Below are 25001 nucleotides of genomic sequence, written 5' to 3'. Positions count from 1 at the left end.
CTGGGGAAAATAAGGCTGCCCCTTGGTCAAGGAGAATTTGGTCAGAGATTGTCTAGGCAAGCCCAATGCACATAAATCCATTGGCCTCAATGGGATGCACCCATGTGTACTGAGATAGTTGGCAGAAGCAATTGCTGAACCACTATTGTCTTTGAAAGGTCACAGAGAACAGGAGAGATATCTGAAGACTGGAGGATAGCCAATGTACTCCAGTCTTCAGAAGGGGCAAGGAGGAGGAGCCAGGAAACTACAGGCTAGTCAGCCACACCTCTGTCCCAGGGAAGATATTCTGGATGTCATCTCCAAGCAAGCAGAATAGATTATCAGGAGCAGTCAACATGGATTCACCACGGGGAAATCATGTTTAACAATTCTGGTGGCTTTCTATGATGTCATGACCAGCTCGGTAGATAAGGGAAGAGACAAAAAGACCTGGGAAAGGTCAGCCTGGAAAAGGCTGACAGAGGATATCAGTGCTTATAAATATCTAAAGGGTGGGTGTCAAGAGCGTGAGTCTAGGCTCTCGTCAGTGGTGTCCAGCAATAGAACAAGGGGCAATGAGCACAAACTGGAACACAGAAAGTTCTATTTGCACTTGAGGAAAATATTCTTTACTTTGAGGGTGACAGAGCACTGAAGCAACTTGCCCAGAGAGGCTGTGAGATCTCCTTATCTGGAGATATTCAAAACCTGCTTGGATGATTTCCTCTGCAACCTACTATAGGGATCCTGTTTTTGCAGGAAGTTTGGACTCTATCTCCAGATGTCCCTTCCACCCCTTACCATTCTGTGATTCTGTGAACAATCAGAGTAGCAAAGAGTACCGGGAAAGGCAACATAATGCTAATGTAGGAGATGGTATAACAGAATGGCAGATCACATGCATCTAGAGCCTGATTGAAGGAATAGGAGCTGTTTATACACAGAAGCAATGTAATAGTTGAAATACACCTACTTATCTGAAGCTTCTTGGAATCCATAAACAGGTTAAAAATTTTTTAAGGGCTCGGGAAGTATTAGAGGTTTATTCTATAGCCATGGGCTATATGATTTTACTGGCCCTATTCTGACTGAAAAGTTAGTGAGTAAAGAATGAATCATGCCACAGAAGAGGGAGATAGGCAATACACTTTATCATCCCAGCTGTGATAACTGGAAGAAAAGCAGACAGTTTCTAAGGGACATGAGAGAGGTCTTCAGCTGGTCACACAGTTGAAAATTGACCCACCCCAAATCATTCTCCCACATCCCTTTTTAATCTACTCCAGCAGTGAACTGCTTCCCCTGATAAAAATTTCCATCATTTTCTTAACGTGAACTTTGGTGACTTCAGTGTTCAGCAGTTGATTCTTGCATGCTTTTGTCTGTTAAATTAAAGAGTACCTGGTATCAAATGACTTGTACTAGTACAGCTCTCTGTAGCCTGCAATCAAGCATCCTTCGTAACCTCTTTCCGAAGGTAGAAGAGACTTTCTGTCTTCAATTCTTTATATCCCCATTGCTTCTTTTTGTGCTGTTTGGCTTTTCAGTCTCATTAGTTCTTCCTACACCTTTTTGCAAAGTTGTTTGCCTTACTTGTCTCAAAGCAGGAAGACTGAAATATATAGCTGTAGATATAGGTAGATCTCACAAAAAAAATACCATTATAAATACTATATACATATGTGTACTATATATATACCATCATATATAAATTATATATATGAGATACATTATATACAAAATAATACAAATATGCACATATATATATGTATGTGTGATATACGTAAATATATATGAAAGATGATCATATAAAGGGAGGAAAGAATCTATTATTCACAACCACGGTGATTAGTAGTGAGGAGGTTTTTTTACAACACATTTGGAAAATTTTGATTCTACCCTTAGAATAGTTAGGCTCTCGAGCTGTCTTATTTCTAGGAGAATCTCAAAATAGAACTAGTGGGAAATCAGGGCTGTTTTATTTTAAGATATACATACGTAACAGAACTGTTCACTAGTAGATTACAGACATACTCCACCATTATATAAACTAATCAGTGAAATAAAATCAGGAGATATTTCAAGGAGGAGCTGTCTCTACAATACAGTGCTGGTGCAGGTTGGTCTGGATGATTTCCAAAGGTTCCTTCTCCCACTAGCATTTCTTTTCTTTCTCTTTTTTTATTTTGTCTTTTTTTTATTATTATTATTTTTGTTGTATTAATGCAGCAAGGCTTCTAAACATACCCACAAAGGATTAATTAATATTAATAACTGAATGTTGGGAAGATAGCATCAGCTATCAAGACAAGACTTTTACTGACCATTATACAGGTTCATCACTTTCAGTATTGTACGTGAGTGGGAGAGGGGAGAATCATCTCTGAGATTAAAATCCAAACAGAAAGTCCACCCTGCTTGTCATGCCACTGGCCAGCACTCTGTGTTAGCAAAATGAAGGTGACTTCATTTTGGCAGTGGGCTGCTTGGCTTTCAAAACAAAATGCTCTAAAATCATGGGAATTAGAGAAAATGGAAATCAGGGTAATGAAGTAAGAGATATGAAGGGCTGCCAGGAATGTGGAAGATCCCAGTGAACAAGAAATAACACCTTTCCACTGGTCTGAGTGTGATTCAAGGAGGGCTGCAATGAGCAGAAAGCACAATTGATGGACTAAAGCAACTGTGTTTAGATGATTATTGATTGAAGCAAAGTTTTGCCTTAGCATGTATGAAAGCAAAGTGCGACAATTCAGTTACTGTTACTGTTGCTCCTATTAGATATCTAGAGCAACTCGATAAAGATTGCTTTTGTGCTAGGCAAACCCTGCGGAACGTATGCTTTTCATCATAACTTTCATTTAACAGGAACATTCAGTGTTTTCTAACTTTTGTTTCATGCTAATAGAGTTTTTGCATGACAGGACAGCTCTCAGTGATGTAAGGATTTAATAAGAGGTTCGGTTGCAGAAACATTTTTCTGAGAAGCAGAAGGATATTTATTTTTTCCTCATAGAACTGTGAGGAATGCTAAGTGAAGAGGTTCCTAGTTAGAGATTAATATTAGGTTTAATGGACAGACTTCAGCAGAAGCGGTTTTGTAACAATCACCGCCATGAAGTAGAGAATTACTTCATTTGTTGCAGGCAAGTCAGATATCTGAGTCTTCCATAAGCCTGGAAAGTAGCCTGTAGTTACACGTTGGAGTTTAGTTTTTCACTGATAGACTACTGAGAGGTGATGTGACTGGATGCTGCAAAATGTAGTTTCATGGAGCCTGAGCTCTAGTAACATTCCATCCCTGTTCACCCTGCCTAGCCTCTCATTAGCTGGAATGAAAGACTGGCAATCTCGCTCTGATAAAAGGTATTTGTGGGTCACTGTTCAGCCACCAATACAGGCAGAGAGCCTGGTCTGAACTGATTAGCACTGTTAAATGCTTTGTCAGGGAGAGGGTGTTGAGAAAAGATGTGGTGCTCCACATATATCTGTGCTGCAGCAAAATCAAGGAGCCTGCCTTATCCTCCTTGTCTCTGCAAATAAATATTTGCAGCAGGTATTAGATTTTTCCTATGAATATGCCTCTTTTGCCAGAATTATATAAGGGATCCTAATGTAAATGAGATGCAAACACATATTGTACACTACAGTAATGCAAATTTGTTACAAAAGGAAGCGCTGCTGTTAATGAAGTGCTGAGACATATCCATTTTGAAAGCACTGTGGGGAAAGAACACTGAAGCAAATGATTAGGAAACAGGGAAAACTAATATTTTTTTAATAAACCAATGTTAAGTATGGGCAGTAGGTTCTGGTTACAGCTTTGCAAATTCAGATTCACTTGTCAGTAATGGGAAGGAAATACTCCCTATTGTAGCCTAAGCTGACACCAGAACTGTCTTTTAATTAAATCACAATTAATTTTTTCTGGTAAAACTGTAGAACCACACTACTGTGGGCCATAGAAATCTGATATTTAACCTTGCAAGCCTTCAAGATTTTTTTGTTTGCCAGTTGTCTTTCTGTTCTCTGTTGCTTTTGTGATGCCAGTTACAAAATCAAGCCTTATTTTTATCTGATATAATACTTTTCCATGGCAATGGCATTCATGTATGTTACATAGTCAAAACTCCTCCAGTAAGACCAGCCAAGGCTAGGAAGCCTGTCTGCACAGCACTTGGGATTTGGCGAGCTGGTACTTGTAGAATAGTGAGTGGAAATAAAAGCATTGTTTGTTGTGGTTTGTTTTGCTTTTCTTTGACAGTGAGTTCAGTAAGAAGCCAAATACCAATAAGGCGGTGGCAGATTTAAGTATCTGGATATTTCTATTTATTTGATGCTTTCAGAAAATACTTTACATTTTTGAGATAATCTCAAAAATCATAATTCTGCTTACAAGGAGAACTGAGAGCATTGCAACTCAGTGCTGTTCTTATTCAAACTACCAATTTGTTTCTTTCAAAACTTTTATAGGAGGAACTGACACACGTCTTGGGCACCTAGTGTTTTGTCAATATGTGCTGCTTTGAATTCTTCTCTCTCAGAACAGAAATCTGAGCAGATTTCTTTCCATGTGATTAGGCACTTCAGCAAATCTGTACCCTCATCTACTTCAGCTCCTCCATTTAACCATGTGCTGTTTTGCTGAAAACACCTCCCTCCTCTAATCACTGCACTGAGCTGTAATCTCCTTATTTCACCCTTCAGCAGTATCTTCTTTTTGCTCACTCACTTTTTTGCAGTCACTGGATTGCTGTCATAGAAGTGCACCTTGGAATCTCCTCTCCATGTTCTTGAACTTCCTACACGCTCCTGACACTGCGTCATTTCTCTCCCTTCTCTTATATCCATGGTCTGAGAAATCAGTCACCACCGATTACCCAATTCATCTACATGGGGCCAGGGCTGCAATTTTTATAGAGAAAATATGGCAGAATTCAGACTTCAAGGGGGGTCTCGTTATATTGGATCAGTCTGGGCTGGGAATGTCGGAGTAACTTACTGTTCTCTGAAATGAAAGCTCCCACCACTCAATAGCTCAGACCTTTCAGAACATGTTTCCTTTCAAACCAGGAAAATGCCTGCTTTGTCCTCTCTGGAAAAGCTAAATGATATCAACAAAAGCAAGGGAAGGCTGTTGTTAATTCAATTATTATTATTACTGGCAAATAAAGCACTGGAGAAATCTAAAGCTGTGTTCACAATGTGATATTCAAATAATGCAGATGCTCTCTCAGATAATTATTTAAATGCCTAATCAGCCAGTAGCCACAAAATAATAACAAGATGTTGGGCCAAGGAATCTGTGGGGTCACATTGATTTATTCAACAGTTGATGCATTTCATATGATCGCAGCAAGCAAACAGAATTGATTTAGAGATGCTATTTATGGAGATAGCTCACCATGAGCTGTAACCATTCAAGCTCCTAGAAGAGCCCCACACTGTATTACTCAGAAGCAGTGCAGACTGACAAACTTCTGAGAGTATTTACCCCACTCGTGGCACCATGAGATAGGTAGAACTGAGCCTTTCTTGCACACTGTGTAATCATGTTTCTTTACAAATGACTGTAGATGATAGAAGAGTTTTGTCTTATGAGGTGTCCAGATTGATTCATGAGGAACCAAAAGGTGAGGAAACTGAGGAAATCCAAGAGTGAAAAGAAGAGTGAAAATTAAACTTTGGAGAAGGTGAAAGCAAAGCATTGGAGCACGGTGTTTTCAGCACATACTCAGTGCTTAGGAATTCACACAGCATTAATAGAAGATGCATTCAAAAAACAAATCAAACTTCTAGCACTTGGTTTCCTAAGATTGTTTTGGAGGCTTATGGAAAGTTTTAGAAATTGGATCGTCATTAAAACATGCAAATCTGAAAAAATATATTCTACAAACAACAGAAAAGGTGTGCTTGATAAAGTGTATTTTGTTGTCTTTGAAACCTAGGCTAGCCATAAAGAGGTATTATAAAGGGATGTGCTGCTTGTCTGCCTTGGGAAAAGGATAATGTAGGCTCATTCATGTAAGTTGTGCGCTACACCACAAAATGTGATAACATTCAGGAGGTGCATTTCAAAAAGGCATGCTTTGAATTGCAGTTTGCAAAAACAACAGTTGGTGGCACTTTGAAACAATTTTTATTTGTAAATGCACATTTGCTGATTGTAGGTGTGTAGAGGATGACATTAAAATATTAAATCACCAGTCTTCATCAGTTCAAATTGCAGTGATGGTACAGAAGTCACCAACTGTATTTTGCACGGTTCACAGCTTGCTTACACAGAATTTGAAGATCTGAATTTATAAAAACAAGGAAGGTGGTCAGGGCTACAAATTCTACTTCAAAAATGTTAGTGAGAAGTTACCAGAAAAGATAGTAATGACAAAAATAGCAGTAGAAGTCACCACTAATTGAGAAGATTGCTCCAACCCCTAAAGGCATCAAGGCCTGAAGCAGTAGCAGCACAGCACACCTCCATGGACAGCTCATCTTCACCTAGTTTACATTTTGTTATAGAGTTTTGTTTTTTTCACAGCACTGATGTTCATGGTGTCTATCAAGTATATAGATCTCTATTTTTAACCAACAGTCACTGGACAAAGAGATATTTTCTAAAATTTTATTCCCCAAGAAGCGTGAGGGAGAAGATCATAAAGAGACTGAGGTCGTCATTGCAGAAGATCAAAAGTTCATCCATGGTAATTCTGCCAGTCAAGTGCAATCACACTGCCTGCATAGGAACGGTATCATCAATCTGATATCCCTCTGATATCAGAGGGAAAGCTGGGCATTACTGGAGAACACTGATGTATTGAAAGACATCTTTTTGTGTCATCACATACCTTGTCTGAATACCTGATGTTTAAACTAGCTGAGAAGCCAAATCCCTTTTATTAGAGATTACAGATAATCATTTGTTCCACAGGTCAATTGATTGGGGGTCATTTGATTCCAGAAGAGACTCTACCAGAGAGACAGCCCTGAATACCAGAGCAGCTTGCTACCTTGGCTGTGGCCATTTGCCCAAAGAATGGAAGATCAGCACACAGCTGGTGCTTGGCAGTCTTCACAACTTGGCCAAAGGAGCTTCAGCACCTTCTGTTCTGTCTCTAATCTCACACATTGGAATTGAAAAGTCTATGTCAACAGAGGATAATAAATCTGGAGCCATTACTGGGTTCTGCCCCTCCCCTTCATCCTGTGGATTAGTTGCAGATGACTCCTGTTTGCAGTGCTGGCCCTGAATATGTTGGTCTTGACAGTATAAGCCATAAGTGATTTTTATTTGGCCTTCTAAATTACATATTTTGCAGTTACTAATAGATCTTTATATTGGCTACTTTGAGTTCTGTGGAAAAATGTTTCATTTAGCTTCAGACAAATGCTGCCTGATGCATTTACAAATATGTTCTTGCCTGGGAATATTTTGCTGCTTTCCTATTTAATTCCACAGGGCTGCTTGCACTGAGAGGAAAGCTTGTCATATCCAGTATGATAAAGCAAACTTCTTTTTCTGAAGAGTAATGCTGCCTGGCATTCTAAATTTTCTGTAATGTGCTGCTAGATTTGGTGAAACCGTGAGCTAAATACTGATTTCACATTTTCTGGCTTTTGTATCTTTCCACATACCACAGACTTTTGTAATGTTCTCACTTCAGGTATGCTCATGTGATGCCTAGGAAACCCAGCAATGCCCACCGCTTTCATGCATGAGCATCTTTCTGGCTCTCCACACCCCTGCATGCCACTCTGCAGTAGAAAGCTGCTTTTAGCCTAAGAGCTTCTGCTTCAGTCTAAGATGATGTGCTGGGGCTTCTCCTGTCACTGCTCTTCAGTCCCTAAATAGTAATTTGTACCTGCCCTCTCAAGAGACAGTTTGCTCATACTCACATTGTTCTCTTACATGCCTGACCTTGTGTTTACAAAAGGCTTAGGCGTCCTCTTTAAACATTTTGTATACCTGCCTGAGCAGTGACTCAGTTCTCACATACTGCAGAAATACCTGTTTGCTACCCAGCTCTTACCTTATTTGTATGTAGACAAATGGCATTTTGCACTGGCCATCAGCCAAGGCATTCATTTCTGCCTCAGCCAGTGCCTTCATTACAACCCTGACCTGCAAGCTTGGTTGTTTCTATCACACTAGACATAATCCCTTTGTTCTCTCTTGGAGCAGCTGTTCCAGGCATACACCTGGCTTCCTGCTCCCCACATGGCCAGCAATGTGGCGGCTTCAGCTGGAAGGCTGGGCTTCAGCTTGGGAGCCCTGACTTTACCCTGTTCTTTTGGCAGCTGCCATTACCCATGACTTTGGACCTGCAAACCACATTCACAGACTGGTTGTTCTGAATAGTGTAGGCTGTTAACTATTCTGGCCCTGATGTGTTTTTCCAAGTAGGTGTAAATCTGTGTCCCCTCCAAGGTTTTCTTGCAGCCAGGTTCTGGGACCAATTTCTTCCCCCATTCTCTTAACCAAGTTTTATGAGCTCTCAACAGAATCATCTGCTCCAGAAGAGCATCAGGTCTGAGTGAGTGAAAATGTGTGTTGTGTTCCATTGCCTTGGTGTACTCCAAGGAGAAAAGGCAATTCATTCCAGTGGGATTCATCGCTCCCTGAGAACACTAGGACCTCTGCACTGTCAGTGAAAGGAGTGACGTGCCTAGGTTTGGTGGATGAGAATACCCTCTGGAGCATCTGAAAGCACCTCTCTCTTTTCACTGATGACAAAGCTTCCTTTATAATAAATACATGGCGTTATATTCAGTGGACTGGATCCCTCTCACCCTCTTTATTCCTCCTTTCTCTTTGTCCCTTCCCTCCCTCTGTTTATTTCCTCCCTAGGCCAGGTGCCAAAAATGCTAGTGCAGCAGTATCTTAGCTATCAGCTTAAATTGTCAAACTGGCTTCCACCTCTTTCATTTCAGAGAACACTGTAATTGAAACTCCTCTTATTTTAGGTGATGGTAGTATTTTAAACTCAGAATTATGTAAAGAAATGGAGATAGCGCTGAACTGCTTAGCTGCAAAGGGGTGGCTACAGACCAAGTGAGGAAATGTTTGCATAAATTCTATGTAGGCAGATTCTCACCTAGAAAAAGCCTGCATTTCTGCCAAAATATTCAGAATCTCTCTGGCATCCACCGCAAGCCAATTGTCAGACTTGATTTGTCCGGCAGAGAAGGCTTTTGCCTTCATTTCTGCTCATTTGGTGCCAGCGTATATCCCTGACAAGTGATGTGAGAGGTGACTGGAAGAGTTCATTGACCATGGAGATGCCTACGCAGGGAATCACTTTCCTTCTTCTGCAGAGGTGAGTAGAAGCCTGCAGACACACTGAGAAGAGTGGGTTGATGTTGCGCTCAGTTTTTGACAGTACCCAGGCTGCATGGGCTGGTGCTCTCAAGCACTGCAGGTGGAACGATGCACGACTCTCAGTGAGAAAGCTGGGAGGCATCCCAGAGGGGGAAGCTTAGATGAAAAATGCCTTGTAACACAATTATTTATTAGTAAGGCTAAAAAATCAGGGACAAAGGTGTCCCAGAATCCAGTCTAATGCTTTGGTATTTAGGTGGTAGGTAAAAAGTAACTCTACATTTACTATATCAGAGACTTGATTAAGCTGCTGTTTGCCTCTTCCGTGCCTATTTTATCAGGCATTGGGAAGCAACACCAGAAAAGGAGACAGACTATAGGTTATGCCAGTTCTAAATGGATCAGGCTGGGCTTCCTACTGTTTTGTTTCCAGACATTTGAGCGTTTGTGTGGCAGAATGGCAGTGGGAGGTTTATTTTGTTTTCTTCCAGTGGTGGCAAATTATAAAGAGTAGGATTTCAATGAGATGTGCTTCACTTAAGTTGTTTTCATTTATCAATTGTACTTATCAATTCATTAAGAATAATCTTGAGGGGAGAACCTAAGGAAGAAGTTCATCCAGAAGGACTGGATGCAAGGACAGGACTGACTTGCCTAAGCAGTGGTTTGCAGTCCAAGGTACTGGCAAGGGGAGCAATGAAACATGGCATTATCCAGAAGGGATAAGAGAGGTGTTTTATGGAGGCTGACTGCAGGGTTGTTGACCTTATCAAAGAAAGATTTCTTATACTATGTGTAAATTAAATTTTTAAGGAAGAAAAAAAAAAAAAGAAAGAAAAAAAAAAAAGGAAACACATTAAATTTTGATTTGTTACTAGAGAAATTCTGCTCAGCATGTCTCATAAGCAGTATATCACATGCCACTAGCAATGAGAGGTAAAGCAGAATATCCTTCTGGAGGTGAGTGCACTGGAACAATTGAGCATCTGTGCTAGAAGCCTCTTGCATGGAATCAGCATTGGTTTGTTCACTCTGCTTCCTTATGAAAACATTTTCTAAACATTCACATTTTATGCAGAACTGGTAGTTATTTCTCTGCCATCTCCTTAGTTGCTCTGCTTTCGATCTGAAAATATCTATTTAAACTCTGTTGCAGCCTCCCAGAAAACTGGGATGTTCTGATGAAACCCATTCTGCTACAAATCTCCCTGCCCAGGTAATACCAGATATCCATTTGGAATTGCAGATGTAAGAATGATATATAGAGTTGTTTTCCCATTTTAACATGAATTCACTTACCAAGGACAGCATCTTCATTACCCCACTTCAGCATGCATGCCTGCTAAATCCATTATTCATAGAATCTGTATGGCATTAGCAGAAATTTGCCTATGCTCCTTCTGAAATGGGGTGTCACTGCATAACCTCACCTAGCCAGCTGTCATACTGTGGGTAGGTATGTGCAGAACAGTACTAAAAGCAGCAAAAGTGCTTATTTTTGTGGATCATTTAGTTTTAGGTAACACCATATGTTACAGCTGTGAGTCTGGATGTATTAAGAGCTGGCTTATGAGGTGATCTAGTTTTATCTCTTACCATTTGGAAGCCAATCTTAGTTGTCTCTTTAAGATAAAACAAGCCACTAATGATGTCCCAGTGAAGTGATAAAAAGAAATAAGAGCTGTTTCTTATAGATGGTTGTTAAAAATTAGAAAAATGTCTTCCAAAAGAGAAAAGCATATGTGCAATGTGTGAATCTAGCCCTAGCAAAGGTACTGACCAGTGTTGTGTCTTATCTGCAAAGTGTTTCCTATGGGGCAGAGCAGTGGCTCTGTAATTAGGGATTACTCACACAAGTAAAGGTTTGTGTGATACCCTATAGTCGCTTGTCCATTCAAAAACCAAACAAACCAAATAAAATAAGTTATTTGCATAGGAGAAGCCACTTTTTAAAAAACAATTATAAAAATCAGAGAAGTTTTAAATGGTTTGGGTTGGAAAGGACCTCAAAGCCCACCTGGTTCCAACCCACATTGCCACCCACCAGATCAGGCTGCTGAGAACTCCATCCAGCCTGGCCTTGAGAGCCTACAGGGATAGGGCAAGCAGTCTGTGCCAGGGCCTCAAACCCCTCTCAGTAAAATGATAGTATGATATTTGCTAACGTTGTCCAGGCCAAATGGCCAGGAAAAAATAAAATAAAATAAAATAAAATAAAATAAAATAAAATAAAATAAAATTAAATTAAATTAAATTAAATTAAATTAAATTTAAAAAAAAAAAAAAGAGGTTTTGAAGTTTCCAATCAGACACAGGCTTTTGCATACACTGTCAGACTTTTTTTTGCTTCACTTGTCTTCCTGGGTGAGACAGTCACTCAAACATGGGATCAATGACGCTGATCGATACCTCGCCCAGTATTGTGAAAGGTCATACATCATTGTCTCCTAGCACTAGGGTAATTTGCAAGCAGATGTTACTTGTATTGGAGTGGAGCCCAGAGGACTGGAGCAGGATGCTCAAACACCATTCTGCTGGACAGACACAAAAGAACACAGTCCGTACTTACCGCTGAGATAGGAAGGAGCTGTGACAGCAGTAAAACGCAGGTAGCGCAGTCTTGTGAGGGAAGGGGTAAGTGAAAATAATGGCAGAGGAATGGCAGAGCAAGGCAGTGCCTCTGAGCCACTGTTCCCTGAGGCTGAAAAAGTCTGCGAGGGGCAGCTCATTAGAAGACTGCAGCTGCTTCCAGCACCTAAAGCAATAAGTGGATTTTTCAGAGGAGCTGGTGCCTGAATGTTTCTGAAAATCTCCTCATAGCATCACTGTGGGAGCCTTGAGCTTCTGAGTGCTGTTGAAAACTTGGTGTTTGCTTAGCAGATGACTTGGAAGCTAAACTCATCCAAGTCTGTGTTTCGGTGTGGCTGTTTGCAGCGTGAATTAGTGCGTGTTCCTCCTCCGTGTCCATTACCAGGCATTATCTCCTAGATGTGGGAATTACTGATGTCATCAAAGGTTAATAGCAAAAGACATAATTTCATTTGCAAGTACCCCCAGCTGAGAAACTGTTAATCATACCCCAGGAGAGCTTGCCAGCTTGCATTTCTGAAGATGAAAGGAAACAATGTTCTTGCCTTTGTTATTTGTTTTACAGCGCTGTCTAATGAGTGGGTGTCTTGCTATTTTTGTGGTGTTCAGAAATGAAATATGGCAGTCTTGAAGTGTTGCTGCATTTTCATACACTTCTACTGGAAAATGGCGCACACGCATTATATTCCATATACACAGAAACTCTGATCTTTCTTTAGGTTATTATATTGACTCATGCATAAAAAATAATATTTATTTGCAGGTCAAGATAAAAATATGGAGTGAATTTGAGCTTCACAGATGAGGATGGATTTCACTGGCTGTGAAATCAGAGGGAAACATTGCATTTTAAATATTTAATTAATAATTATAATTGTTTTAAGTATACCATCACAGTGTAGTGGTATTTGTTGTTTTTCTTTGCAAACACATTTATTTCTCAATTGACTGTTGGACAACATGAGAAATACATCAGGAAAGAATCTATGGTAACATGATCTCTTTCACTGAGTGTAATGAAATGTTTATTAGCTGCCTCTGTCACTGTGTGCAAGTACTTTCATCTGACTGTCACTGGAATGTGGGTATACAACAGGGTAGATAACCTTTTCCAAATTCTGGATGACCATTTGTTTCCTAAAACTGGAGAATTCATGCAACTTCTAAGATGACACATGATCCAAATTAATTCATAACATACAGATTTTAATTACTGACTACTCTGAATATTGAATTATATCTCCTAATCATATACATGACCAATTTTCTTCAATTAGTGTGAGTGGCTTTTAAAGCAACACCAACTCTTCTGCACAGATTGCAAGATTTCTAGCTTTCTTTACATTCATTGTAGGTAAACACAGACATGATATCCTGCAAATAAGGAATTACAGTGGCAAATCCATCAGCTGAATCTTTGATTCACTGGCATATATATATATTCTGAAAATCATATGAGGTGGACTCAGTTGTAGTTGAAAGTTATATATTAAAATGAAACATAAAAGAAGGCTGATACGGCAAACAGATTTTTCAAGATGAGTATTTCATCATTAAAAAAATCCAAACTGTCCCAGTTTGAACCATATTGAAGATTCTGAGAAGAAAAAGCTTGACTTGACTAATTTTTATGCAGTACAAATTTGACATTAAGAGACGGTCTAAGAGAATCAACTACTGATTATACTAGACTACTCTGTGATTGTGGTATTCACATGGAGCATCCCTTCCTAAATGAAAATTCATTGGACTGACACTTTTATTTGAAGAACACAATGGTCCTTTTTTCAATAACAGCCTGTGAACAACACAACCCGTCTAATGGTGAAATGCTGTCAAGTTTGTTAGTCCAGAGAAACTCTTCTTCACTGTTCATGTGCCACCACTGAAAGTCTTACTATCACAAAAATGCACAAACTGGACCTTGACATTATTGATAGAATATTTAGCTGGCAGAGAAGAATTAGAACGTGACTGTTGTGACTAATTGCTTTGTTTCTTTTTCCTAAGAAATAAACTGACCTTCTTATGCCATACGGTCCATATTTTTATGTAACTCCTTGGAAATCCCAAGTTGTCCTCTAAAATGCAATTACTTTACAATGCAGCAACTATTAAAGACCTTAAATTTACAAAAGCCTGAATCTACATCCTAATCTTAGTCCAAGAACTGAATGGTTGGAATATCTTATTTTAGCAACATTCACCTTCTAAAACATGAAGATCAATTTGCAAATAAGAATGCAGCCATCTCCAAAACTGAGTAAGTGATCCCAAATGCTCGAATAATTTAGCAACTTTAAAGAGAAACTTATTAACTTTTTCCAGCTATGGGAAACTCTTGTGCCATAAATCTAAATCCCTTAGGCAAACTTGTCACAAATAAATTCTATACCTCCTGAGAGAATTTACACCATAGTACCAACATGTTTTCTGAGGGGATTTCTTTTTTTGAGGAGGTTAGAAGTAGCAGCTTTATATTTAATAATGAAAAATGTATTGCAATGTTAACTACAAGGAGCCCACTCCTATTCCATAACCATTAAGACGCAGGAAGTCACCTATTCAATAATGCAGAATTGTTGTGTATTAAAAATTTATATCTATAAATATTAATAAAACATAGGTCAGTCTTTTAACCAACAGAGATAGTTGTACACACAGCTATCATTGTAAGACTTACAGGTCATGCATTTCTTATGACATGGAGCAAAAGAGGCACGATAAAAGGTAGTTGTCTAATAAAGGAAATTATGATTCTCTTTTAGACGAACAATAAGAACATGAAATCTAGGAGTAACTCAGGGGTCTGTGGTTGTCATTTGGGAAAGACGCATTTGTGATTCAATCAACCAAGCCAATATGCTGGAGCAAGCTTTGAAAGGCCGTGGCATGAAGGTGCTTGTAAAGTGACAGTGGCCAAGATTGCTTTCACCAGATTCATTCCATGACACTACTTTGACAGAGTTTAAAGGACAGAAAGATTATATTATTTGTTAGTTCCTTGGTCTGGAAAGGCCTGGGCAGCCTATGCCAAACATACCCACTACCACCAGAGAGGTGATTGCCATGCAGGTGAATGACATGGCAAATAGAAGCAGGAACGTATGGCTGCAACATGAAGCAGAAGGGTGAGTAGTAGCTATTTCATCCTCCTCTCCAATGCCATGAAATAGGTCTGCTTTCATATCATATGAGGTGGATGTAGCATATGTCTGGTTCATCTGCCTGTGTCATGTGGTTGGAAATGAGGCAGCAGTAGATGCTTTAAGAAATAGTTTTCCCTTTGTGGAATTAGTTATGTTCATTTAGAAGAAATATTTATTGAAAACAGATCAGGGAGTAGGAGAGAATGACACACTATCATGGAGCCAGGTCGGAATTTAGGGAAAGGCTACTTATACTGTGAAGGACAGGGAACTTCAAGAAGAATATGAAGGAGAAGAAAGGATGCCAGACCTGTGATATCTTAGTTTGGGAAATGTATAAGGATGACACAGACCTCCTGAGCTCTCTGAGCCAAAGCAAACAGCACAGACCATGGACACACTAGAAAAACAGTCTCAGAAAGATGCATTTCTGCATGTTTGGTCTGGTTTTGTGGTTGTTTGTAGGTTGTTTTTTTGTTTTTTTGTGTGTGTGTGTTATTATTATTAATTTTCATTTTTTTTCTTCATAGAGGCTGATGATTCTTCCTTCTGTCCTCTTCAGGGAGAGTGGTGAGAAACTGAGGCCAGAATAGAAGTGCAGTAATAATTCTCCCACATGCTATAGATAAAGCTGATCTTCTCATCCTACACGTTGTCCATTGGAAAAATCAGGAAAGCACATATGTTTTTACCATTTCACACAATGACAGTGTTGAGCGCCTTCCCAAATTGTGCTGCGTGATACTTCTCTGGCATTGGACCTTGGTGAGCCCAGCAACAGACTACCAAAGACATGGCTTCTTTGGACCTTCTAAGAGATGCTGTAGCCAGAATCACCAGAAGCTTTTATCATGCTGATACTGTTTTCTAGAACATCTTATACCTCGGCTGGGGGTCTTCAAATCTCCAGGCTCTCAGAGGTATCTCCAATGTTTACCCTGCCAGAATTTGCTGAACTGGCCTGAAAAAAAAAAAAAACAAAAACAAAACAAAAAAAAACCTGATCCATTTAATGCATTTAGGAATCATTCTAAAGCAGATTTTTGGAGCTTTTTCATCGCTCTTTTCCTGGTTTCTGTCTACTTTTTAATCTGTCTTACTCCTCACCAGTGCTTGTAGCTGATATATTGTAGCCACCTTCTCCATATCTACTGAAAGCTCAAATTTCATTGGAAAAATAAGAGAGAAATTAGTGACAGAAAAGTTCTTTTTTCTTTCCTTAATATTAACTTTTATAAGATCCAAAGCTGGTGTGCAGCTAGAGGGACCAGCCCATGTAGGGAGAAAAGCAGAACATCTGGATATCCTCAGCAAATCACTACAAGTTTCTTATTTAGCTGTACAGGTAGGCAACAAATCAATTTAAAAAGTAATAGTCAGATGTCACCTGCATGCACTGCAGGTTTTGTAAAACTGTCATTCCAAAGGGAGGAGCCCCTATATGATCCATCCATGTGCTTAAAATATGATAGGATATTAGAGCTTAATTCAGTTTCAGACTAATAAAAGTCATAAGTAACTAGTTTCACAAAGTCAGTGGAACTAGAAAAATGTAAGCTTGATGGAGACAGTATTCAGTTAATTCAATGTTTTGAAGTTACTTTGAAATGGAATGAGTGTTCAGGCATTCTGGGCCAGGTTGTGTCTAGTTAGCAAGGTTGTATTTAGTTATCTGACTCTGACAGTGAAAAGCAATTTCATAGTTGTGTCCTAAACTTCTCCATCAGTGTTTCTTGATATGCTACTTTGTGGAAGACTCCCTTATTGGTGTGGCAACTCTTCAAAATGTTTAGGTCTGCTATTAGCATAGCAGAGAGCATACAGGACCCTATTAAGCTATACATTGGGTTTCAGAAGCCAGCCAATGGCAGACCTCTGGTCTCCTTAAAACTGTGCCCCTCTTAGAGTGGCCATTTTTATCCCATTGTAATTGTCTCTTTTGTGATTATGATCTGCTGAACTCTGCAACTCTAAAGCCAAATCATGATGGATCAGTTGATCTGACTTGGACCTTGTCAGCAGGAGGAAGGCAGGATGTAGAGGGAGTGAATTATTATTAAATACGAGGTTAAGTAGCCTGAGGTTAGAGAGGAAAAGATCAGCAAAGCACTTCTAATCGATTTGATATGGACAACTTAACCGTATTCACTCATGATCAGCACCCATGCAATAAAATATAACTGCAGGAAAACTCATTCTTATGTACATTTTACCAATGTCTGTATACTGTCTCATGGTTCCTGCATGACTTTCCAGCTGTATTCCACTTCACTAATTAGTTCACAGCTCCGACCAGATTAATACAATCTATGATTCTACTAACCTCACATAACTGCACATGATTAACAGCACTGCAATTTTTAATTCATTTTCATCACTTTAATTTATTGCCAGAGTTTTTTTATTCTTTGATCCAGTAATTGGTTCCTTTCTTCTTTCTCAGTTTATAATCTAATCTTCTAGAAATATTGATCTTGGCCACTCCTCGTGCCCAGTTCTTGCCTTCTCTTTTTTATTATTAACTTCCTTCCTTCTTCTTCCTTCTTCTCCAGTTTTCTCTGCTTTATACAGGTGAAGAATTTAGTTGTATGCCTATTTTTGGGCACTTATTATTAATAAATAAAACCTTTATCCCGCTGTGTACCCTCACAGAAGGAGTGTGGACTGGGAAGCCACGAAGATGTGGCTTTCTGTGTATGGTGACACTTTATGTCAGTGCCAGGGATTCTCTCATTTCCAGAGAGTAGATAGACATGTTTGGTGTTGTCTCTTCTTTTGGGGGAACCAAATTCCTTGCTAAAAAAACTAGTGGGATCACTCCACAGCAAAACGTGATCTGGCATCTGTGTGATATTTCAAAAGTGCACGTTTTTGCATCTTCTCTCAGCATTTTTCCTTTCGGAAGAACAAAGGAAATACAATAAATACCAGACTGTTGTTCTATCAGTGCCATTTCATGGTTTACACACCGAATATACAAAATCTGTGATGGATGTGAGGAATTTTATTCTTTTGGCCCATATAGGGCCTCTGCTTTGCTGAGATATTTTGCCTTTTAAATAAAAACAAGTAAGTTTCATAGAGAAATCAACACCAAAATACAGCCTAACACAATCACAAACATTTAGTAGAGATAGCAGCTTGGTCCCCACAACTAAGCAGTCTCATTACCCGAGGGTCCTGCATTGTATTGACATTTCTGTGTGGCTTTTTCTTCTGGGTAGTTATGATCTCTCCTCCACATCTGCCCTCTCTTCCAGAGTAGCTGACCAATGTTAAGCCACGGTTTGCTTTTGCAAATCTCCAGTTATGTTCCCACTTGAAAGCAAAATCTTCATAGAAAGATTTACAGTGACAAAAAGATGCAAAAGGAACACATATGCATCATATAGGGATATAAATACTGAGTCATTCACTTTGGAAGAAAACAAGAATCATATATTTATGTACATGTCCTAAATGTAAAGGCATAAAGCCTTTGAACATGTATCACAGCAACAAAATAGAGACTTGTGTGGGAAACATCAGTAAGTTTATCGTATAACAGCTTTTATTTAGAATTTATCCTCGGTTTTTCATAGCATTCACAGATGTAAAGGATTCAATTTAAACGCTATTTACAATTTACAGTATTTACTGTAAGCAATGGAAGTTCACTGGTGCCTATAAACACGTATTTATCAGAGTACCACATGTAGTAGTCATGAGGCTTGGAATACATATAATGCTTTTAGATGACTTTTGCAAGGACAAAAATCTGCCCTGTGTTTTAGCATTAATGAGGGACAGAAAGCAAACAGAGTTGTTATCATACCTATATACACAGCAGATCTTCAGCCGTATTAAGAGTCTGTTCAAACAAGAGGGAGAGGTATGAGTAAATTCTTCTTTCTTGTTTACCATGAACTGAAAAGTCGATTATGTAAGATGCAGCAACTCATGCACAAAACAGAGGGTGGCTGCAAGGTACCCAAAAATGGAATTTATTTAACACAGCCTTCATTACTGGTGATAATGCTTGAGAAGAAAAGAAAGAATCCAGGTTGACACCCATCTAGAAAGGTATTTTACAGTGCTTAAACACAAAGCTGTTAGAAAACTCTCTGAAAAAGTTTAGCACTATAACAGGTCCCATGGAGACAATGTGAAAAATAAAAAAGATGTCACAGAAGTAAGTAATGCAAAGCCTGATAAAAAAGATTGTTCCTTCTCTTCTGTATCTGAAAGTAATACTCCAGACATAGATCAGTGTTGTCTGGGAAATATGTAACTCTTGCAAAAAAAAAAAAAAAAAAAGCAGAACCTCAAATATAGTCCTTTGTTCTTATTTAATATCTCGGGCAGAAAAATTACTATCACAATTCAGTAAGCAAAATGTTGCAATTTTCTATTATCATGTACAATACAGCATTTGAGTTTGTATAAATAGTGTTATAAACTGACAAATTAGAGAGGCCTTTACTATCAGATGGGGAATTTTCTAAGAAAGTGAATACATATAAAGCCAATGATCTTCAAGTGAATAATCTAGAAGACATTAGATTAGAGCAGTCCATTAGTCCATGGTGTATGTTGTTTGTGTTTGGATATGTGTATATGTGTGTTCTATTATAGATATGCACTTCTCCAAGCTACAAATTAGTTATGGTTCCCCAGTGCAATGTGTCAGATTGTCTGAGAACAGGTACAAGATTTTTCCTGTTATAGAAATCCTCTATGCTCCTTCTCCTCTGAAGAAGATATGTATTTTGCATTAATGTTTAGAACTCTTTGGCTCATGCCTTACTAAGCAGAACACTGATTGATTTCAAGTGTAGCTAGAATATGAGTTGATATTTATCTGTATGAGACTAACATCAAATCACACTTCCAGGATTTCCTGTAAAGCACATCACTAACATGGGTAGGAAAGTTTGCAGCAACTTGATGCAAAATTTTCTTCATTGTTCAACATGTCTCTCAACTATAATATACTGGTTGCAGTATGATAACTATTGATGTGTTACCACACAGTATGTGACAGTATTGAACCATCCTGTTTGCTATGTTTCACCATTAACAAATTTAATAAATAATTAGATATTATACCTTTTGTTCGTATTCCTTTGTGACTCCAGACACAAATACACCTAAAATTAAACTGTTAAAAGTACACCATAAATTAAAATGTTGTGGAGAATGGTTCTAACATTGTCTCAATTGGACCCTGTAAGTGTGTTCCTATTAGTCAGTCAAATAATTCTATTTTTTAGGAAGGTTTTGCCATAATTAAAATTCACCAGGAACATATTTTCCTGCTGTTGTCTTCATGCTTCTGTAATTTAAACTATGACTATCTCAAAATTCAGAGCAACAGGGCAAAACCAAGGCCCTTTTAAGCTGATTTAAGGTCAAACCAATATCAGAACACTTAGAACTGGCCTTGCTGGGCACTGCTGATGTTATCATACATTCATAGGAAATCAGAGGAGAAAGTCCTTCATGGGGTCATTTTGTCTGTTAAAAAGAAACAAGACAATATATATTATAGACTGGATCGATGGGCCAAGGTTAACAGCAGGAGTTTCAATAGGACCAAGTGTTCTGCATTTTGGTCACAACAACCCCAGGCAACCCTACAGGCTTGGGGAGGTGTGGCTGGAAAGCTGCCTGATGGAAAGGGACCTTGTTGTACTAATGGACAGTCGGCTGAATATGAGCCAGCAGTGTGCCCAGGTGGCCAAGAAGGCCAATGGCATCCTGGTTTGTATCAGGAATGGTGTGGTAAGCAGGACAAGGGAAGTCATCCTGCCCCTGTACTCAGCATTGGTGAGGCCTCACCTCGAGCACTGTGTTCAGTTTGAGGCACCTCAGTACAAAAAGGACATGGAGATACTGGAGCAGGTACAGAAAAGGGCAACAAGGTTTGTGAAGGGCTTGGAAAATCAGCCCTGTGAGGAGAGGATGAGGAAGCTGGGACTGTTTAGTCTGGGGAAAAGGAATTTGAGGGGAGACATTATTGCTCTCTTCCAGTATCTGAAGAGTGCTTACAGTGAGAGTGGGGCAAGTCTCTTCTCACTGGTGACAGGTGACAGAACGAGGGGAAATGGCCTCAAGTTGTGCCAAGGTAAGTTTAGGTTGAACATTAGGAAACGATTATTTACAGAACGGGTAGTTAAACACTGGAATAGGCTCCCCGGGGAAGCTGTTGAGTCACCATCCCTGGGTGTGTTTAAAAACCCTTTGGATGTGGTGCTCAGAGATATGATTTAGCAGAGGGTCATTAGAGTTAGGGTACTATGGTTAGGCTGTGGTTGGACTTGGTAATCTTTGAGGTCTTTTCCAACCTGGGTAACTTTATGATTCTATGATTCCATGATTCTAAGAAATGTCAGTGGGTTAAGTGACTGCGTAGTTGTTGGTGGTGGAAAATTCCTAGTTTTGAATATGTTTTTAGTTTTCTTAGAATCATAGAACCATAGAATGCCCTGGGTTGAAAAGGACCTGAAAGATCTTAGAATCACAAAATCATAGAATTACTCAGGTTGGAAAAGGCCTTGAAGATCAAGTCCAACCGCAGCCTAACCATAGTACCCTAATCATCCCATACCCGTATCATCTAGTTTCAACCCCCCTGCTATGTGCAGGGTCACCATCCACCAGACCAGGCTGCCCTAAGCCACATCCAGCCTGGCCTTGAATGCCTCCAAGGATGGGGCATCCACAACCTCCTTGGGCAACCTGTTCCAGTGTGTTACCACCCTCTCTTCTTGTTCTGTAGAAGCACGTCTTTTCCCGTTTTTCATGTTTTCCCCACTTTTCTTCCCTGTAGTGTTTGCCCAAATGCCAGTTTTATAGTTTTTCCTTTTTGTCAAAATGATTTTTTTTTTTTTCAGCCAACAGATCTCTCAGCTCAATGTCACAGCAGATCTCTGCTTCTCAGAGGACCCTCTTGCACCCTAGCTGAAACCAGCTTGTAAATGGTCCTTTTTGCTCAGGTCTATGTGAAAGACCTTTTACTTAACAGATGTATTAGCTAAGGAGGAAAAAATGATAATATATTGACAGTTAAAAAACAAACAAACAAACAAGCAAAAACCACACACACTAGGTTTGAGAGCTGAGTGATTCCTGCTGTTTTTTTTAATGTGTGATTTCTTCAGAGAGCAAGACAAATTTTGTTCTTTGTTGCTTAAAATACCCCGGAGTTTAAACATCCCTTAAAGCACATTGGCCTCCAGGCGTGTGGTGTCATTCATTTGTCTTCCTCTTCCTATTCCACTGACATAAGTTTCCTGGCCTCTCAAATGTCATTGCCATCTCTCTTCAAGAGTTTTGCTAAGCTTGCATAAGTCCTCTGCTTTTATGTCGTTGCTATTCCTTGCTATAGAGTGCACTCTGCATACCCTACCTGTTTGTTGCTCTGAACATCTCTGGCTTTCTAAAATCCCACTGACCCTTCCAAGCACTGGGGAAGACTCAAGTGGAGCAGCTAATAGAGTACTGAGATCACTCTAATAGGTTTGTAAAAGAGTATGAACTATAAGAAAAACTGTATTCATTTTTAATTTTAAAATTTCTTTAATCCTCAGTTAAGATGGTAAAGCATTCCCAGTAGAACAGAAACAACAGAAAATGCTCATTTCAGAAGACTTGAGTAATGGAATTGCTCCTCTCCACTTAAGCAGTGGAGAGTTAAGTCTTTTGCCCAGCATAGGTGGCAGTTTCTTTACTTATGCTGGATTTATCACTAACCAGGCATCCATCAGGATAGTTGTGCCAGTAGCTGCTAATTGCACAGTGGTTTCAAGTTGTCAGTGCTGCCATTTTGATGGATGGCATACAGAGAATTTTCTTACACCTCATCTTCTAATCTGTCTTAAGTATCCTCGCAGCCAAACCTAGCTGAAATGGCTTTTGTGTTCTCTGCACTAAATTTTAGAGCTTTTATTATCTGTAGAAACTTGAGATGACATGTCATTAACTGCAGGGATTTGGTTGGTTTTGTTTGTTTGTTTGTTTGTAAGCAAGGTTTCACCTTTCATGTAGAAGCACCTGCTTTGGCAAGATGATGCTGACTACCACTTACTCACTATTACTTCTAGCATCAGTAGTTGTACTCTTGTAATTCCTTCAGCTTTTTCTTGATCTCGTTCCAACAAATTCAGGAGTCCACTGGCACATGAAGTCTGCCTTAAGGAAAAGTACAAAAAATATTATTCTGTAATTTTCATTATATAAATGCTAAACAGGCATCTTTCAGTGATACCTCAGAAAAGCTATGCACTAATTTGCCATTTAACAATTGCACTGCATTGAAGAGAGATAAGTCCTGAAATAAATTCTTAGGTATAGTCATCCAAATCCCATACATTTTTTACTCATATTGCAATTGCTGACACTGTTACTATCTTCTAAATGATAAACAAGTCTAGCCTTACATGAAACATATATTTCAATGGAAATGCAAGTACATTCACTCAGAGCGTGTTAACCATTTTGCATACCAAAGAGCACTATGTTGAAGAAAGGATAACAAGAACTTTGGTACTCTGCAAATTTTATGGAAAATGTCTGTGTAGGTATTTAGCAACAGAAAGTTTCCATTTCCATTAGAACAATGAGTGAAAGGATCTGAGACATTTAGATTGTTTTTAGAGAGGAGAAAGTTAGGTGCAGTTGCACATAATGATTGCCTAGTAACACACCTAGGTTTACAAGTTAGCAGGGTCATTGATGTAGGCTTATTTAGTCACTAATACAGAGAGAGAAGAAAAAAAAAAAAAAAGAAGAAGAAAACAAAGCCAGCAAAATCTGTTGCTTGGCTAGTTCTGTTTTTTAGTATTTTGTGAGCAACGTAGTGATGCCAAGCTCTTAGAAATATATGTTCTAGAAATGTAGGAACAGAATAGAGGGTTGTTAGTCATTGCTTTTGTTGTAGCAATAAGAAAGTGAGTTTTGCCTTTGGGCTTGGATTAGATTTATTTTCATTCGCCTCGCATGTCAGTTTTCAAATATACAGCACGCTTTGGATGCTCCTCTGTATGCCCTTCTGCTTTAATAAATATTTGTTGATACACCTTTTGTAATAACTTTGGACCTGATCCTGAGTCTAACTTACATTGAAAGCAGAATTTATTTAATAAGATCACTCGTGTCTTCAGCTACCACTCCTCATCACTAAGACTGGTAGAATTAAATTCTACTTAAGTCTAGACTGATGAGATTTTCTAAGCATGTGGGTTTAAATCTATACTTATGTATTCAATTTCTTGAAAAGTATTTTAATTTGCCCTGACATTGAGTACTTATAGTGAACATAAATTGCCATAGGCATTTTTTAACCTCAGAATGCCTTGATTTAGACAGCACTGAAAAATTTTCCATCAAAACATTCTTGAAATTGTTGGTTAATACATACAGTTCTCACTGCCATATTCCTAAAATTACTTCTTTCTCCCAAGCATGTTACAGCTTTCTGTCAAAAACTCTTCTCCAGCAAAACCAGGGATAGATACAGAAGTCACCGTGCAACAGGTTTCCTAAAGGACTTACCTTCTGTAGGTCCATCAATCCAGTTTTTCTGAAATGAAACTCTTGCATTTAGCTTTTTTCATTTCTGCCAATAAAAATACTTTTTCATTTTTCTTTGTCTTTTTATCTTTTTTTAAGGTCTCGTTTCTAACTTTATTTCATATTTAAAAGAGATAGGAAGATCTCCTCCTTACTTTCTATCTCCACCAAAAATGAAAATAAAAAGGAAGGTTTTCTCTTGAGCATTCCGACTCTTAATTACCCTCTCAAATTTGATTATTATTATTTTTTTGATACTCAAAGTAATTTTGTTTGCCAGCAATTAGCGCTAGTATGTTGTACAACAAAGTGTTCCAAGCACTGGAACAAAATAGTTTCCATGGCATTAAGTCAGACCTGCACTACTGTTGCTTAGTGAGGAGAACAAACTGAGGCTCAACAGCAGCAAAATG

The 25001-nt window shown here is 38.9% G+C and overlaps 2 long non-coding RNA genes across 3 annotated transcripts; one reads left to right on the top strand and one right to left on the bottom strand.

Moving 5' to 3' along the window:
• Positions 1 to 1774: 1774 nt before the first annotated feature.
• On the top strand, positions 1775 to 19340 carry LOC116652406. Of its 2 annotated transcripts, XR_004306661.1 has the most exons (4): positions 1775 to 9296; positions 10455 to 10514; positions 14656 to 15018; positions 15567 to 19340. It is a non-coding gene; the product is annotated as an uncharacterized LOC116652406 (long non-coding RNA). The 2 variants fall into 2 exon arrangements; XR_001554358.2 differs by lacking the exon at positions 14656 to 15018 and having other exon boundaries at positions 1789 to 9296.
• Positions 13357 to 25001, bottom strand: LOC116653190. Its single transcript, XR_004306662.1, has 3 exons — positions 24571 to 25001; positions 23105 to 23208; positions 13357 to 18886 (listed from the first exon to the last, which is right to left on the bottom strand). It is a non-coding gene; the product is annotated as an uncharacterized LOC116653190 (long non-coding RNA).

This window comes from Coturnix japonica, chromosome 3 (genome assembly GCF_001577835.2).
Source record: "Coturnix japonica isolate 7356 chromosome 3, Coturnix japonica 2.1, whole genome shotgun sequence".
Taxonomy (NCBI): domain Eukaryota; kingdom Metazoa; phylum Chordata; class Aves; order Galliformes; family Phasianidae; genus Coturnix; species Coturnix japonica.
The sequence above is the reverse complement of the archived record's forward strand: the minus strand, read 5'-3'. Positions and strand labels throughout refer to the sequence as shown.